Consider the following 12,697-nt stretch of genomic DNA (forward strand, 5'->3'; position numbering starts at 1 on the left):
CTTCTGGGGAGTACATCGTTTCTTTATCACTCCACCAGGAGAGTGAGCAGAGACACTACTAACAATCCCACAAGGACCACAGGTGTAAATCAGGACTATCCCAAGCAAATCCAGCTGGGGGGCCATCCTCGCCCTGGGGAATCCTGGATCTCAACACAATACCCGTTCGGTCCCTGCTCCTCCTAGATGAGCTGGTGGGGCTAACAGACAGGCTAGTTCGTCCTCTGAGGCCGGCTCCCTCCAACAGACCCCCCAACCCCCGCTCCCGAGGACGCCGGTGGATGGGGAAGTTTCTCTGCCTCCCAGCCCCGCCCCAGTCTGAGCTCTGAAATCCCCCTAGGGAGACACAGCAGCACCAAGGACAGCAGCCAGCCGTGGCTTGCTCCGCGCTCGCCGCCTTTTTTGTTTTTTTTTTTTTTAATTGCTGGGGCGCCGCTAGGCCTGATCAATATTTCATGGGGATAGGGGCTCGGATTACTAGCTTCGCGCCAAGCTGGAAGGCGCCGCCTGCGCCTGCCACCAGCTCTGGGGACCCTCCTTGGGAACTGAGCACGCCCGCAGACCCCGCCAGGCAGACCCCGCCCTCAGCTACTCGCCTTTTCCCAGCACCTCCTGCTCCCTCCCACCACGTCCCTTTCCAGGGCACAAAGACCCACGTGCACAGTACACACCTCCAAGCAGCCACTCAGATACACCACACAGCCAGACACACACAGTGCGAAGACGACAACATACACCACACCACAGGCACACACCACACACACACACACACACACACACACACACACACCCCAATATGCCTCACAGATACACTACATGGAGATGCATTTGCCAAAGACCCATGTGCACATCACACACAGACACATGAGACACCCTGCCACACACACTGCACAAAAACTCACACACAAAGAACCTCAGACCTAGGACCCAAAAATGCCTTTACCACAGATACACACATCACACAGCCCCACACACGCAGCCATGCACACACGCAGCCATGCACACACACATACAGTATCTGTCATGGAGACCCCCCAGACATATCATCCAGAGCTATATTCACCACAGACACACACATCACACACACATATTCATACAAACTTAAACTCTCACTCACATACACATGCACATACAATATGCCTTCACAGAGACCCCAGACATTCACCTTGAATATATACTCGTAAGCACATACCCTGCACTAGCAGGTCCCCCTCCCAGAGCCCAGGCCTGCCCTCCCACTGCGAACACGGGACTGGGGCGGGGACAGGCAGCTGTTGGGCCCCGTGGATAAACCCTGGGGCCTCCTGAGGTCAATGCCCAATCCTCTGGAGCAGGCAGTCAGCAGCACGGAGGTGGGGCAGGTGAACGGAGACCTCTGAGATCCCAAACCCTCCTGACTTCTCTGTCCCCAGACACCAAGTTCTGGGGCATGAAGCTCTGGGGACAGCTGAGTGCTCCCTGGGACTCCAGCCTTTGGGAGGTCCTGGGACCTGTGTTGTGCATGGAGACCAGGAGACTGTTAAGCCTGCAACTCCTGTTCCCCCAGGAGTGCCCAAGGCCCGATTCAGACCCGGGGGCATCCTACCCCCATCCAGACACCTCAACTCCAAGAGCCCCAAGCAGGCTGAGGGAGCAGTGGCACAAATTCTCCTGTCTGCAGGCACAACCATGGCAGGATTCTCTGAAAGAAAGCCAAGCCAGAGCACAGGGCAAGGAGGGGGATGCAGGCTGGCACAGCAGGGGGTAAGGGCGACAGTGGCAGGCACTTTCCAGATAATCTAGGCCAATGGTCCTCAACTCTGCCCATCCCTGTACCACATCCCAATTTCGCATTAGCTACATAGCACGATGTGCCCCCTCTGTGATATCTATCGAATCTACATACTCCTGAGGTGTTCATTATCTTCTTCAAATTTACACTTTTAACTAAGTAGCATTTACTTTAATTAGAAACTCACTGTAAATAGAGAGCCAATATCACTTTTAATAAGTAGAAAATGGCAGTAAAATAAATACAGTATCAACAAAGCGATGTTATTATATCTTTAGCTAATTGAGCTGCCAGTCAACATCTCTTTGTTACCAAGCGGAGGGCAGCAAGCATTGGAAAGTGGGCAAAGACACACTAGCACTACATGACACTTCTTCCTGGCGACAACCTTGGACTTGATAAAGTTGGAAGGGAACCAGCTTTCTCATTATGTGAGCCAATGCTATGGAATGGCAGGTCCACGAGCCACGGAAAGTCGTATCAGGTCCCTCTTCCCACATTGGGAAGCTCTAGCCTTGTCTGCCTCCTGCAGAAGTGTGGGCCCTGTGGCCAGCTGGCACTCCATTGCCACGGTCCATTCTAGTAATGACAATCCTTAGAAATTGCTCAGTTCCGTCCTATTTACAAACTGTCCTTACACTCAACTCCCAATACTAGACGTGCAGCAGGAATTATCATGCCCATTTTTTAATGAGAAAGTTGAGGCTCCAAAAGGTTAAAAGACTTATCCGGTGTCACACAGATGGGGTAGGTCTACGAGTAGGAGACCCTCAACTTCTACCCAGATGCCTTTTCTGCTCTACGTTGCATCCATCCTTCCCACACTCAGGAGCCCTTGCTCTGAACTGACCGATGCTGGGCATAGAGGGAGGATGGATCCCGGTGTCTGCTGGTATCTGAGGTTCTTGCAACCCCAAAAGGCAAACAGGGAAGTAAATAAGCAGCTGAAGTTAAGAGATATTAAGAGTTTTTACTTTGGCATTACACTGCTGTGTGCCCCTAGCCTGCAAATGTCACCTCTCTGAACCTCAGTTCCATTGTCTGCAAAATAATACCCATTATAGGGCATGAAGATTAAATGAAATAATGCATATGCATAAAGTCTGGCACAAAGGGCTCAAAAGTATGTATCATTAGAGAAGTACAAAAAATAAAATGAATACAGGCAAAGAATGACTGATTGGGGAAGGGGAGCGGGTGTGGCATGGTTCGTCACTGGGGAAAGAAAAGGATCTAAGTTTAGAGGATAAATGTGACTTTGGTAGGAGAACAGTCCGACTGCTCATGTCCTCCTCCTCCTTCCTCTGTCACCTCTCCAAATTTCAAGATCTAAACTCCCTCTGTCTCTGTGCAGGCCTTTGACATGTTCTTCAGAGCCTGCCAGGGCACTGCCGCCCCAGGTAGACTCTCTTTCAGTCACAATGCCCAGTCTGTTTCCTCCAGGTGCTGCTCAGATGGAAGGCTGGGACCCAGGTCCACCCTGGCACTCTAAGGATCCTAGCAGAAATACTTTCCCGGACAGCAAAGACCCCCGCTATCTCTGAGGAAGTTAAGAGACATGTTTGCATGTCTGACTTTGTGATCCTTCCCAGCAGGCTGCCACTGATTGGACCAGGGTGGGCGCCTGACCCACTCAGAGCCAATCTGATCTTCTGGAAGTTTAGGCTTGTATCTGTCAAATCCTGAATGTGGCTGGAACCAAGGGGCACGATACAGGAACTATGGGTGTTTGGAAAAGCAGCGAAACCCTAGTCTGTGGAGACAGAAAGGTAAAAGCAGCCAATAAGGTTGCTTCCATTTTTCCTGGCCTACAGGTCGCCCTTCCCAAAGGCTAATGCTTTTTCTGGCCCTCAGTTCCCAAAAATCCCTTGTATCCTCATAATAAACCCTTCTGTCTGACTGAGGCTGGCGTGAGTGAGCTTCTGTATACAAGCAAAGACCTAATTAAGGCAGGGAAAAGCTGGGAGCTAGAGAATCAAAGATGATCACTCCTGAAGAAAATAATCATGGTGCCTGCATGGGGGGAGCTCAGTTTAACAGGAGACAGGAGGAAGAGATGTAGACACAGCACAGATGAGGCCAGGGAGGGAGTGGGCTAAGTCTGCCCAGGGAGGGCTCTTCAGAGGCTTCACTGCAAAGGTGGCAGCTGAGCTGGTTTTGAAGAATAAAGGACTTTCTCCAGGGAGACAACACAGGGGTGGGGAGGCATTACGGGCAGAGGAACAGCAAGTACTGAGGCACAGAGGTATAGAACAGCCTGCTGTGTTAGAGGAACTGCCAGGAGTTCAAAGTGTGGTGGGGGAGCAGGGGAGATGAGGCTGGAGTCTCGCAGATCACAAAGGGCTTTGAACACCATGCCAAGAAGCTACCAGGATGGGACGCCACCGGAAGTATTTTAAGTAGCAGGGGGTGACAGGGTCAGGTCTGTGCTTCAGAAAGATGGCTCTGTGGCTGTCATGAGAAAGGACTGCAGAAGGCAGGCCCAGCGGGATGCTGGGAGGTCAGTGAGTTTGCTAAGCAATGATTCATCTGTTCCTTCGTTCACGGAACAGCTCACTGCGCACCTACTATGTGCCGGGGCGAGGCAAATCAGGACTCCTGACCCCATGGAGTTCACAGTCTAGCAAGAAAGAAAGACAAGGAAAAAAGCAATTCAAGTGTGACGAGTGTCGTGAAGAAGAAGGAGGAGGCCCTACGGAGAGGGATGGTGTTCAGTTTCTGGTTTTCAGGCTTTGCTGCAGAGATGATGTTTGAGCTGGCATCTACAGGATAAGTAGGGGTAAGCAGGGCATCAGGAGGAGGAGGAGTGCATTTCAGGATGAGGGAACATGTGTGAAGTCCTGCAGCGGAGGGAGAGGGATAAGGGTGCAAGAGGATACAAAAAGACAGGCAAGGACCAGATCACGCAAGGCCTTGTACATGACGTCAGAGACTGGCTTTTATTCCAAGAAGTCTTGGAAGGGTCTTAGGCAGGGAAATGGTAGAAACATTTCTGTCTAGGAGATCACAGTGTGGAAGGTGAAATGAAGTGAGGCAAGAACAGAACCCTCAGGCGAGCAGCTCAGGAGGCTGTCACAGTGGTCCAGGTGAGGGTTAATGGTGGTCTGGAAGGAGTGGGGTGGGCAGGCAGAGGGATGACAGATTCATAAGATATTCAGAACCAATGGGACTTGCTGAGGATTGGCTGTGGGATGTGGGGGTGAGGTGTCCAGGAGAACTTCCAGCTTTCCAGCTGGAGCAAGTGGGTGGGAGGTGGTGGCAGAGAAGAGCTGGGGACATGGGAGGCAGAGCAGTTGCCTGCAGATGGAGCTATGGACCTAGGTTGGCTTCTGAGGTTGAGTGTGTCACATCTAAATGTGGCCCAGGAAGCAGTTATAACTGCAGGTCTGGAGCCCAGAAGAGATATAGTCAAGAGAGAGGATGAAGATCCCCTGGTGGTGGGGTAGAGTGTGCAATAGAGTAAGAAAAGGGGCCTGGGTAGTTCTGAGAAGTCATGGTAGCAGCAGGGCCTGGGGGCAGAGTGACCAGGAGCTCTGGGCTTAGAAAATCAAATGAAATCCAAAGGGTACTTCGCTCAGGCCTGGGAGGCATCTGGCTTGGGTCCCACCTTTCCTGGCCAAGCATGACGCCTTGGCACAGGCACTTCCCGGCTGAGACAGCCCTCCCTTTCCCACCTCATCTTCCTCCTTGGCAAAGTCCAGGTTGTCTTTCAGACCTAGCTCAGAGGGCTCCTCTTCCTAGTTGAAGACTTCCCTGATCTAGGCATGTGCTCTGCCGTCCAACAACCTGGGTTTGAATCCCAGCTCTGCCTCTGGAAGGCTGTGTGACTGGCCGGGAAATGTAACCTCACTGTCCTCATCAACTCAACAGAAAAAAACTACCTCATAGGGCTGCTTGAAGATGAGCATGTAAAGTGCTCAGCAGAGAACATAGCACACAGTAAGCACTAAATAAACGTTACTATTATTAACATCACACCCACTTTGGGACAGTTAGTCATGTCCTCCACTCTATACCTCCTCCACTTGGGAACTGTTTGCAGGGCCTGTGTCCCTCCCTGCCTCTTTCTATCCAACGTGTGGGGCTGTGTAATACAGGGCCCGGTGCGAAATCAAAATGCAGGGCTCCTCGTTCAAAATTATTAAAAATTATTAAGACAGCAGAATATTAAGGCAAGTGTGGGATCCTTCCTGTGCCACCACAGACTCATGAAACCAGCCCCATCCTTGCACCCAGCCAGCCCCAGGCCTGGGCCCGGCCCAAGTAGGCATCAACCTTCATGCAAAAGAGTAAAAATGCCAGCTGACAACCGAAATGGTTTTGTGATTTTCATCTGGAATTTCACTGTATCCTTCCCATAGAGAGATAACATCAATCCCCTTTTAGAGTCAAGGCCACTGAAGTTCAGAGACACGGGGCATGCCTTCCAGCTGGAATGTGAACGTGGGGTAGTTGCCTCCAAAGCCCTGCCTGGTGCCCTCTGGCTCCACAGGGAGCTCAGGAGAACCTCACCCCGAGGGATGAACTTCGCCAACGAGGCCCGGAGGGAGGGAGCTGGAGGGACTGGGACTGGCCCCCTCCCCCCTGGGACAAGCCACATAAACAACCAGCTCCCTGGGCACCAGGGCTGCTGCACAGGGGAGGGGGAAGGCAAAAGGTCACTCCAGAGAAGGCTGTGCCTGGGGGCCACACTCTCTGGAAATCAGACCCTGCCTCCTCTGCTTAAAATTGTTCAGGGACTGCCACTGGCCTCAGGACCGTTCCCAAGTCTTTAATGTCCCGCTAGACCAGGGCGTTCTGGCCTGGCTGTGTGGACGCCTGCCCACTCTCCTCTCTCTCCACTGTGGTCCTTCCCCCACCACACCAAGGCTGTGGCACACAACATTCCCTTTCCTCATCACTTCCTTGTGCCCTCAACTCCTGTCGCTCTAGGATCCCTGAATCCCTCCTTTCAACACACATCACCTGCTCCGGGCTGTTCCCTGGCTAGAATGTAGGCGCCCAGAGGCAGGGCCTGCCTGGCTCACAGGGTTTGGTACATCATGTATCTGAGTGTAACCCACTTCAACAGAGGCGGGGGGAGGGGGGAAAAGAAAGGGGGAGAGAGAAGGGGCTCGGCACTCTCTCCCCTGCTCTCCACTCCTCCCCAACCGTTCTTTTCCCATCCAGGCATCTTGAGCCCAAAGTGTGAGGAGCCCAAACTTGCACAGGGAAGAGAATCATCATACAGTAGGCAGCCCCTGCCTGCCAGCTCTGGGCTGCGTGCTGTGCATCCAGTCAGTACATTTAATCCCTCAAGAATCTTCCATATGGGGGTGGGTGGGGCAGTCTGGGTGCAAATTATTCCTATTTCCCAGGTTGCTCACTAAGTGGTTGAGACCACTTGCCTGGAATGGTAACAGAGCCTGGGGGTGAAGGATGCCACACTTGAACCCAGGACTGTCTAAGTTTCTGGTGTCCTTTCTGCCCCTGGGACTTACTGTTCCCAGCCAGCTCTCCTCCAACCACAGAGCCGTCACTCCTTACCCATGCCCTCCGTTCACACATACCCCAGGCAGCACGGCTCCTCTGTTGGGTCAGCAAAACACCCGTGTAGAGGCCAGTGTAGAAATCACGACTCCCCTGGGTCAACAAAATGCCATTGTGGGAGAAATACCCACCCCAGGTCTGCCAAACACTAATGGGGGAAGACACCCCCATTGTCAGCAAAGTGCAGGTACAGGAGGCACATCCTGCACCCCCAGTCAGCAAAAAGCCAGTGTGAGAGACACTTCCCTATATCCCCCTCTGCCTGGGCCCACCACATAGGCTTGGGGTACACAGGAAGAGTCCTCCGAGGTGGTGCTCCTGGGTGGGGGAAGGCAGTATCTCTGGGGCCATTGCCTGGGGGTGGGGTGGGAGAGAAGGCTGCGGCTGGGAGTGGAGCGGAGCAGAAGGGGGTGAGAGTTCTCACATGGCACTAATGAAATCAACCACCAGTCTGCGCCCCCCTCCCACCTCTGCCCCCTGCTCCTCAGGGACCCTCCAGGCTCCAGCTGATGCAATGCTCAGGCCCAATAATTGTTTTCTTCCCTCTTTAAAGGGCCAGCTGCTGGTGCAGCAGCAGACATCACCCTGACCCTTGACAGACCCCACAGAGCTCAGCACCCGGTTAGGGACAAGGGAGCCCAGAAAGGAGCAGCTCAGCCCTGGGTTCTGCAGAACAAAATCCAATTAATGTCCAGAGGCCAGAAGTGTCTGTGAGCAAGACGGGAGGCAAAGATAATAAGGCGGAGACAGTGCTCCCAGGAGAACACATGCCCGGAGGCAGAGACCTGGGTCCCTGCTGGGTCCTCAGCACCTGACTCCTGCTTGCCTGTCCTGTCAAGTCCTTGGCACAGGAGTTACTCCTGAGTTCAGCAGTTATGTGACTGAGCTTCCCTGAGTTCCAGGCACTGTGCTAAGCAGCTTAAATCCACCATTTTCTTTGCTCCTCCCAGCCGAAAGAGAAGGTGGGTCTGTTTCACTGAAGGAGGCTCAGAGAAAGGAAGTGATTTCCTGAATAGCACACAGCCAGAAAGTGGCACGGCCTGGGTGTGAAGCCAAGTTTGCCCAACTCTGGGCTTCCTATCCTGCAGAGAGCGGTCAGTTTCAAACCCCAGGGCTGGAGATCCCTCCCCAGGTGGCCTGGCACAGAGGGCAGGGAAGGGGTCTGTGGATCCTAAAGAGGCTCTGAAGGCCATGGTATTTGGTTTAAACACGGGTTTCACAGACCCCTTCCTCAACCCCCCTCCCACACCAAACCCCCCCCCCCAAGAGAATGCCCCATTAGGTTGCCCACATACCCCCAGGGACAGTTGGCAGCTGCCTGATTACAGACTAATTGGTGGCTGCTAGAAACTGTGGGACTGGCTAGTTAACCCCTTGGTGACAAGGCCTAGCCCAGAAAGGCCCTCTCCCCACACTTCAGGCTCTAAACCCAAGGACCCTAGACTTACGTCATCATGGGCAGAAGACAGGACCAAAGGGGCAGCAGCCTTCCTCTGCGCACCCAGACAACACCCCAGCCCATAGGACCACCTCCAAACAGCCCGCAGGTGGCAGTGCCAGCCACCACCCCTTGTTCTCTGGCCCTGGGTACGGCCTTGCTCACCCCATCCAGGACCACGGGAGCTGTGGGTCCTTCCTGGGTTTCCAGGCCCAGGATCCTGGGAAGCACCCCCCGCCTCAGGGTTGGGTTGTCCAGAGAAAGTGAGGTGGGCACGGGTCCAGGTAGCCTAGAGGCCGGCCAGTGAAGAAGCCTTCCCCTGAGGGAGAGAGTGCCCAGGTTGCTCACCAAGGGTTCTGCCAAGCTTCCCCGAACCCTGGACTTCCCACTGTGGATTGACCAACTGCCTTTCCCGGCTTCCCAGAAGCCCTCTCTTCCATCCAGGGCTGGGGTGAGCACCACCCGGTTTCTTTCATAGAGTGGGGGGGTGGAGGGGGGGTTCCTCTAGGCACCACAATGGTGTCTCGTTGGGAGGAAAGAGTGGCCGCTTCTCAACCAGGGCACAGGCAGGAGGGAGGAAGGCAGGCTGCCTTCCAGCTCCCTTTCCAGGAGGAATTTTAAACACTTTCCAAAAATGCCATGCGAGGCAATGCTGCTGAAGACCAGGGCCCCAGATGCTCTGAGCTTCAGCAAAAAAAAAAACCCTCAAGACTCTGGAGCCCCCTACTCCATTTCCAGGCTTCCCCAAATGCCCTGTGTTCCCCTCTTAGCCCTTAGCCCCCTCCCCAGAGCCATCACGCACACTGTGCTTATCCCACCTCCTCCCCGGCTTCCGCCCCCCCAGACCCTGCAAGCTCTCATCCCTACGTGGCGCCTCCCGGCCGGCCGGAGCGCCCCCACCCCTCCCCGGGTGGTGGTCCCTCAGACCTCCGCAGCCCTCTCCCCACGTCCACTTCCAGGCGAACGAGGCCTACGACTCACCTGGGGTGGGGCCGGGGTCCACACAGGGAGGGGTCTCCGGTGGCCCCGAAGGCGCTGAAGGCGGGGCAGGTGCTGCCCTGGGACCCCGCCCCGCGGACCCGGCGGTAGGCGCGGCCCGGTCCAGGGCGGGCGGGGGGAGGACTGGGCGCGGGTAGGGGAGCGGGGCGGGGAGGGGCGGCGAGGGGAGCTCACGGGGGCATCGCCCGCCGCCGGGCCGGGCAGCTCTGCTCCGCCTGCCTGCGCTGCCGGCTCCGCAACCACCGGGATCCTCAGCCGCCGCCGCCGCCGCCGGGTGCAAAGCCCGAGCCCGGGCTGGCGGGAGGCGAAGAGGGAGGCGGGGTCTGCTGGGGGCGGGGCCTGCGGCGGGTGGGGCCACGGGGAGGGCGGGGTCCGCCGGGCTGGATGTAGTGTGGGGCGGGGCCTCGTGGAATCCGGGGGAGTCTGGGTTTGCCAGGTTGAAGGCCAAGGAAGCTAGTCAGGCCTCTCAGGGGGCGGGTATAGAAGATGCCTCAAGCAAGCCTCTCTACCTCCCTGGGATACTCCCACCTCATACCTTCCCCGCCTCTCCACCACAGCCTCGTTCAGTTCTTTCTCAGCCTTCCTTTTCATTGGGTCACCTCAATGGCACCCAGTACCCCTGTCCCACCCTGAACCAGACTCAGGAACGTCAGGTGAGGAGAGGAGGAGGAAATGGCTCCCAAGCATCAAATCCAATTTACAGATGGGAAGACGGAAGCCCAGAGCGGAGAAGACTTGCCCAAGTGCCTGCTGTCGGGACAGAGACTTTATGGTGTCCCTTTCAGACAGAGGGTAAGTTGTAGAGTTTCCTCCTCTGAGGCCCACGTTCACCTCCCTCCCCTGCCCTCTCTGCCCCTAGAGCGGTGTTTTTCCACTTGAGGGGATGTTCCAGGAACAGCTGGCAGTGTCTGGAGAGACATCGTTGGTTTTCAAAACTGGGGGCTGCTACCGGCCAGTGGGATAAGACGAGGCATCCTCCAACACACATGACAGCCCCATGCCAGAGAACTATCAAGCCAGAACATCAACCATGCCCGGGTTGAGAAGCCCTGCTCCCAAACCTGGTTTCATCTAACTGAACTTCCCAGTGGGCTCCTGAGCCTTGGGCTCCTTGGCAGCCAGGGACCTGAGGAGCATGCTGTATAAAGTGTCTCCTAGAGGCATGCCTGCCTCCATCTTGCCGTGTCCACTTCGGAGCTCATGTCCTTAATTACACTCATTTACCGAGGGGATAATATTGTTAGTATATGTCTTCCTAATTGTTTGCTGGAGGCAGGCAAAACAAGCATTTTGCTATGGGCATGGATTGAAATGAGAATGGAGAGTGGAAAAGGAAAGTGCAGGGAAAGGAAAATGATTGGGATTAAATGACCATCCGGAGATAGCTAGCTGTATCTTCTACATACCTCTCACCCCCACATCCCTTCTCCTTTGGTCCGAGAGAAGGGTAAACTGAGACCCAACAATGTGGAGAGCCCAAACTGGGTTCCACAACTGGCCAGCGGTGGTGCTGGGACTCACAATTCTATTCACTTATTTTTAAAAATATATATGTTTTTACTTCAGAGAGGGAGAGGAATCAAGAGATAAAAACATCAATGATGAGAGAGAATCATTAATTGGCTGCCTCCTGCATGCCTCCTACTGGGGATTGAGCCACAACCCAGGCGTATGCCCTTGACCGGATTTGAACCTTGGACTTTTAAGTCCGCAGGCTGACGCTCTATCTACTGAGCCAAACTGGCTAGGGTATTTCTATTCACTTATTAATGAAACTTTTGTTATCATCTAATCTACATCAGGCTTAGAACTAAGGCCTGTGTTGTAGAAGGATTGTTCTGGAGCAGAAAGGGGGATTAGATGATCGGGACACAATGGGGACAGGGAAGTGGCTGGGACAATGGTGTAGGACCTACACTGTAGGTGAAGGATGTGGAGAGCAGAGCCTGTGAAGATGTAGGAGAGAGGGGCGGGACCAGAATCCTCTGTGTTCCTCCCTGGCATCCCATCACAGAGACAGGTAACCCAGCGCTCCCTTTGGAACAACAACCCCTTTGCACATCTGATGAATCCTTGGGTTTTCCCTCTGGAGAAATGTGCAGATGTACACTTTCCATATAATCTCAGGGGCTCCAAAACTCTATATTGGGGGGATAATGGTAGAGGCTGATTCTTAAGTGCATACAGAAGAATAACACACAGGAATAATAATTTTTTTTAAAAGCTAGGGAAAAAGTAATTGACAAGGGTTTACCTTATGTGATATTAAAATATACGATAAACTCGGTACATTTAAAGAAGTATGATGTTGAAGCAGACCTAGAGGAATCAGTGGGACAGAATGGAGTACAGAAATGGCCAGCCATACAAGGGAGTTTCACGTATGATAAAGGTGGCACTTCGGGTAAATGTGGGGAAATATAGGCCTTTCAACAAATGGGTGAAATAACTGGCAAGTCATTTGTGGAAATAAAAGAAAGCAGTAAATTTTTCCTACAACAGAAATAAATTTCAGGTGGAGTGCATATTTAAATAACACCATAATGTACCAGAAGAAAACATACTCAATGTTTTAATAATCTTGGAAATAAAATGCTTTCTAAGCATAATGAAAGCTAGAAGCCAAAGGAAAAACACCAATAAATTTTACTATAAAAACTTCTAGAGAGAAGTGATCATACTCAAAATTAAAGACAAATAACAAACGCGGAGGATACATCCCAATTGACCTCTGCTCTTGCCCCCCTTAAGCCTACCAGTCCCTCCTCCCCACCCCACCCTCACCCCTCCCCCCCAAGACAAGAAAGGGTCAAGCTGGAGAGACGATTGTGAGGATTGAGACCGAGCGCATCTCCGAGGCTCCTCCCCCCGCACCCCGGCCAGTGCCCACCTGTTCAGGGGCCGGGAAGTCCCAGAAATCCCCGCCAGGCCATCTGGGTCCACAGCAGGTGCCTTAGCAA

At 53.7% G+C, this 12,697-nt stretch overlaps 1 protein-coding gene across 5 annotated transcripts in view; it reads right to left on the bottom strand.

Moving 5' to 3' along the window:
* RIMS3 (regulating synaptic membrane exocytosis 3) overlaps positions 1-10,048 on the bottom strand; it is a 33,897-nt gene extending 23,849 nt beyond the window's left edge. For all 5 annotated transcript variants that reach the window (XM_084874703.1, XM_084874701.1, XM_084874704.1 and 2 more), the window contains exon 1: positions 9,720-10,048. The gene's annotated coding sequence lies outside the window, so the exon portion shown is untranslated. The remainder of the gene's footprint in view (positions 1-9,719) is intronic.
* Between the last annotated feature and the right edge of the window lie 2,649 nt (positions 10,049-12,697).

This window comes from Pipistrellus hanaki, assembly GCF_964339955.1.
Source record: "Pipistrellus hanaki genome assembly, chromosome: 2".
Lineage (NCBI taxonomy): Eukaryota > Metazoa > Chordata > Mammalia > Chiroptera > Vespertilionidae > Pipistrellus > Pipistrellus hanaki.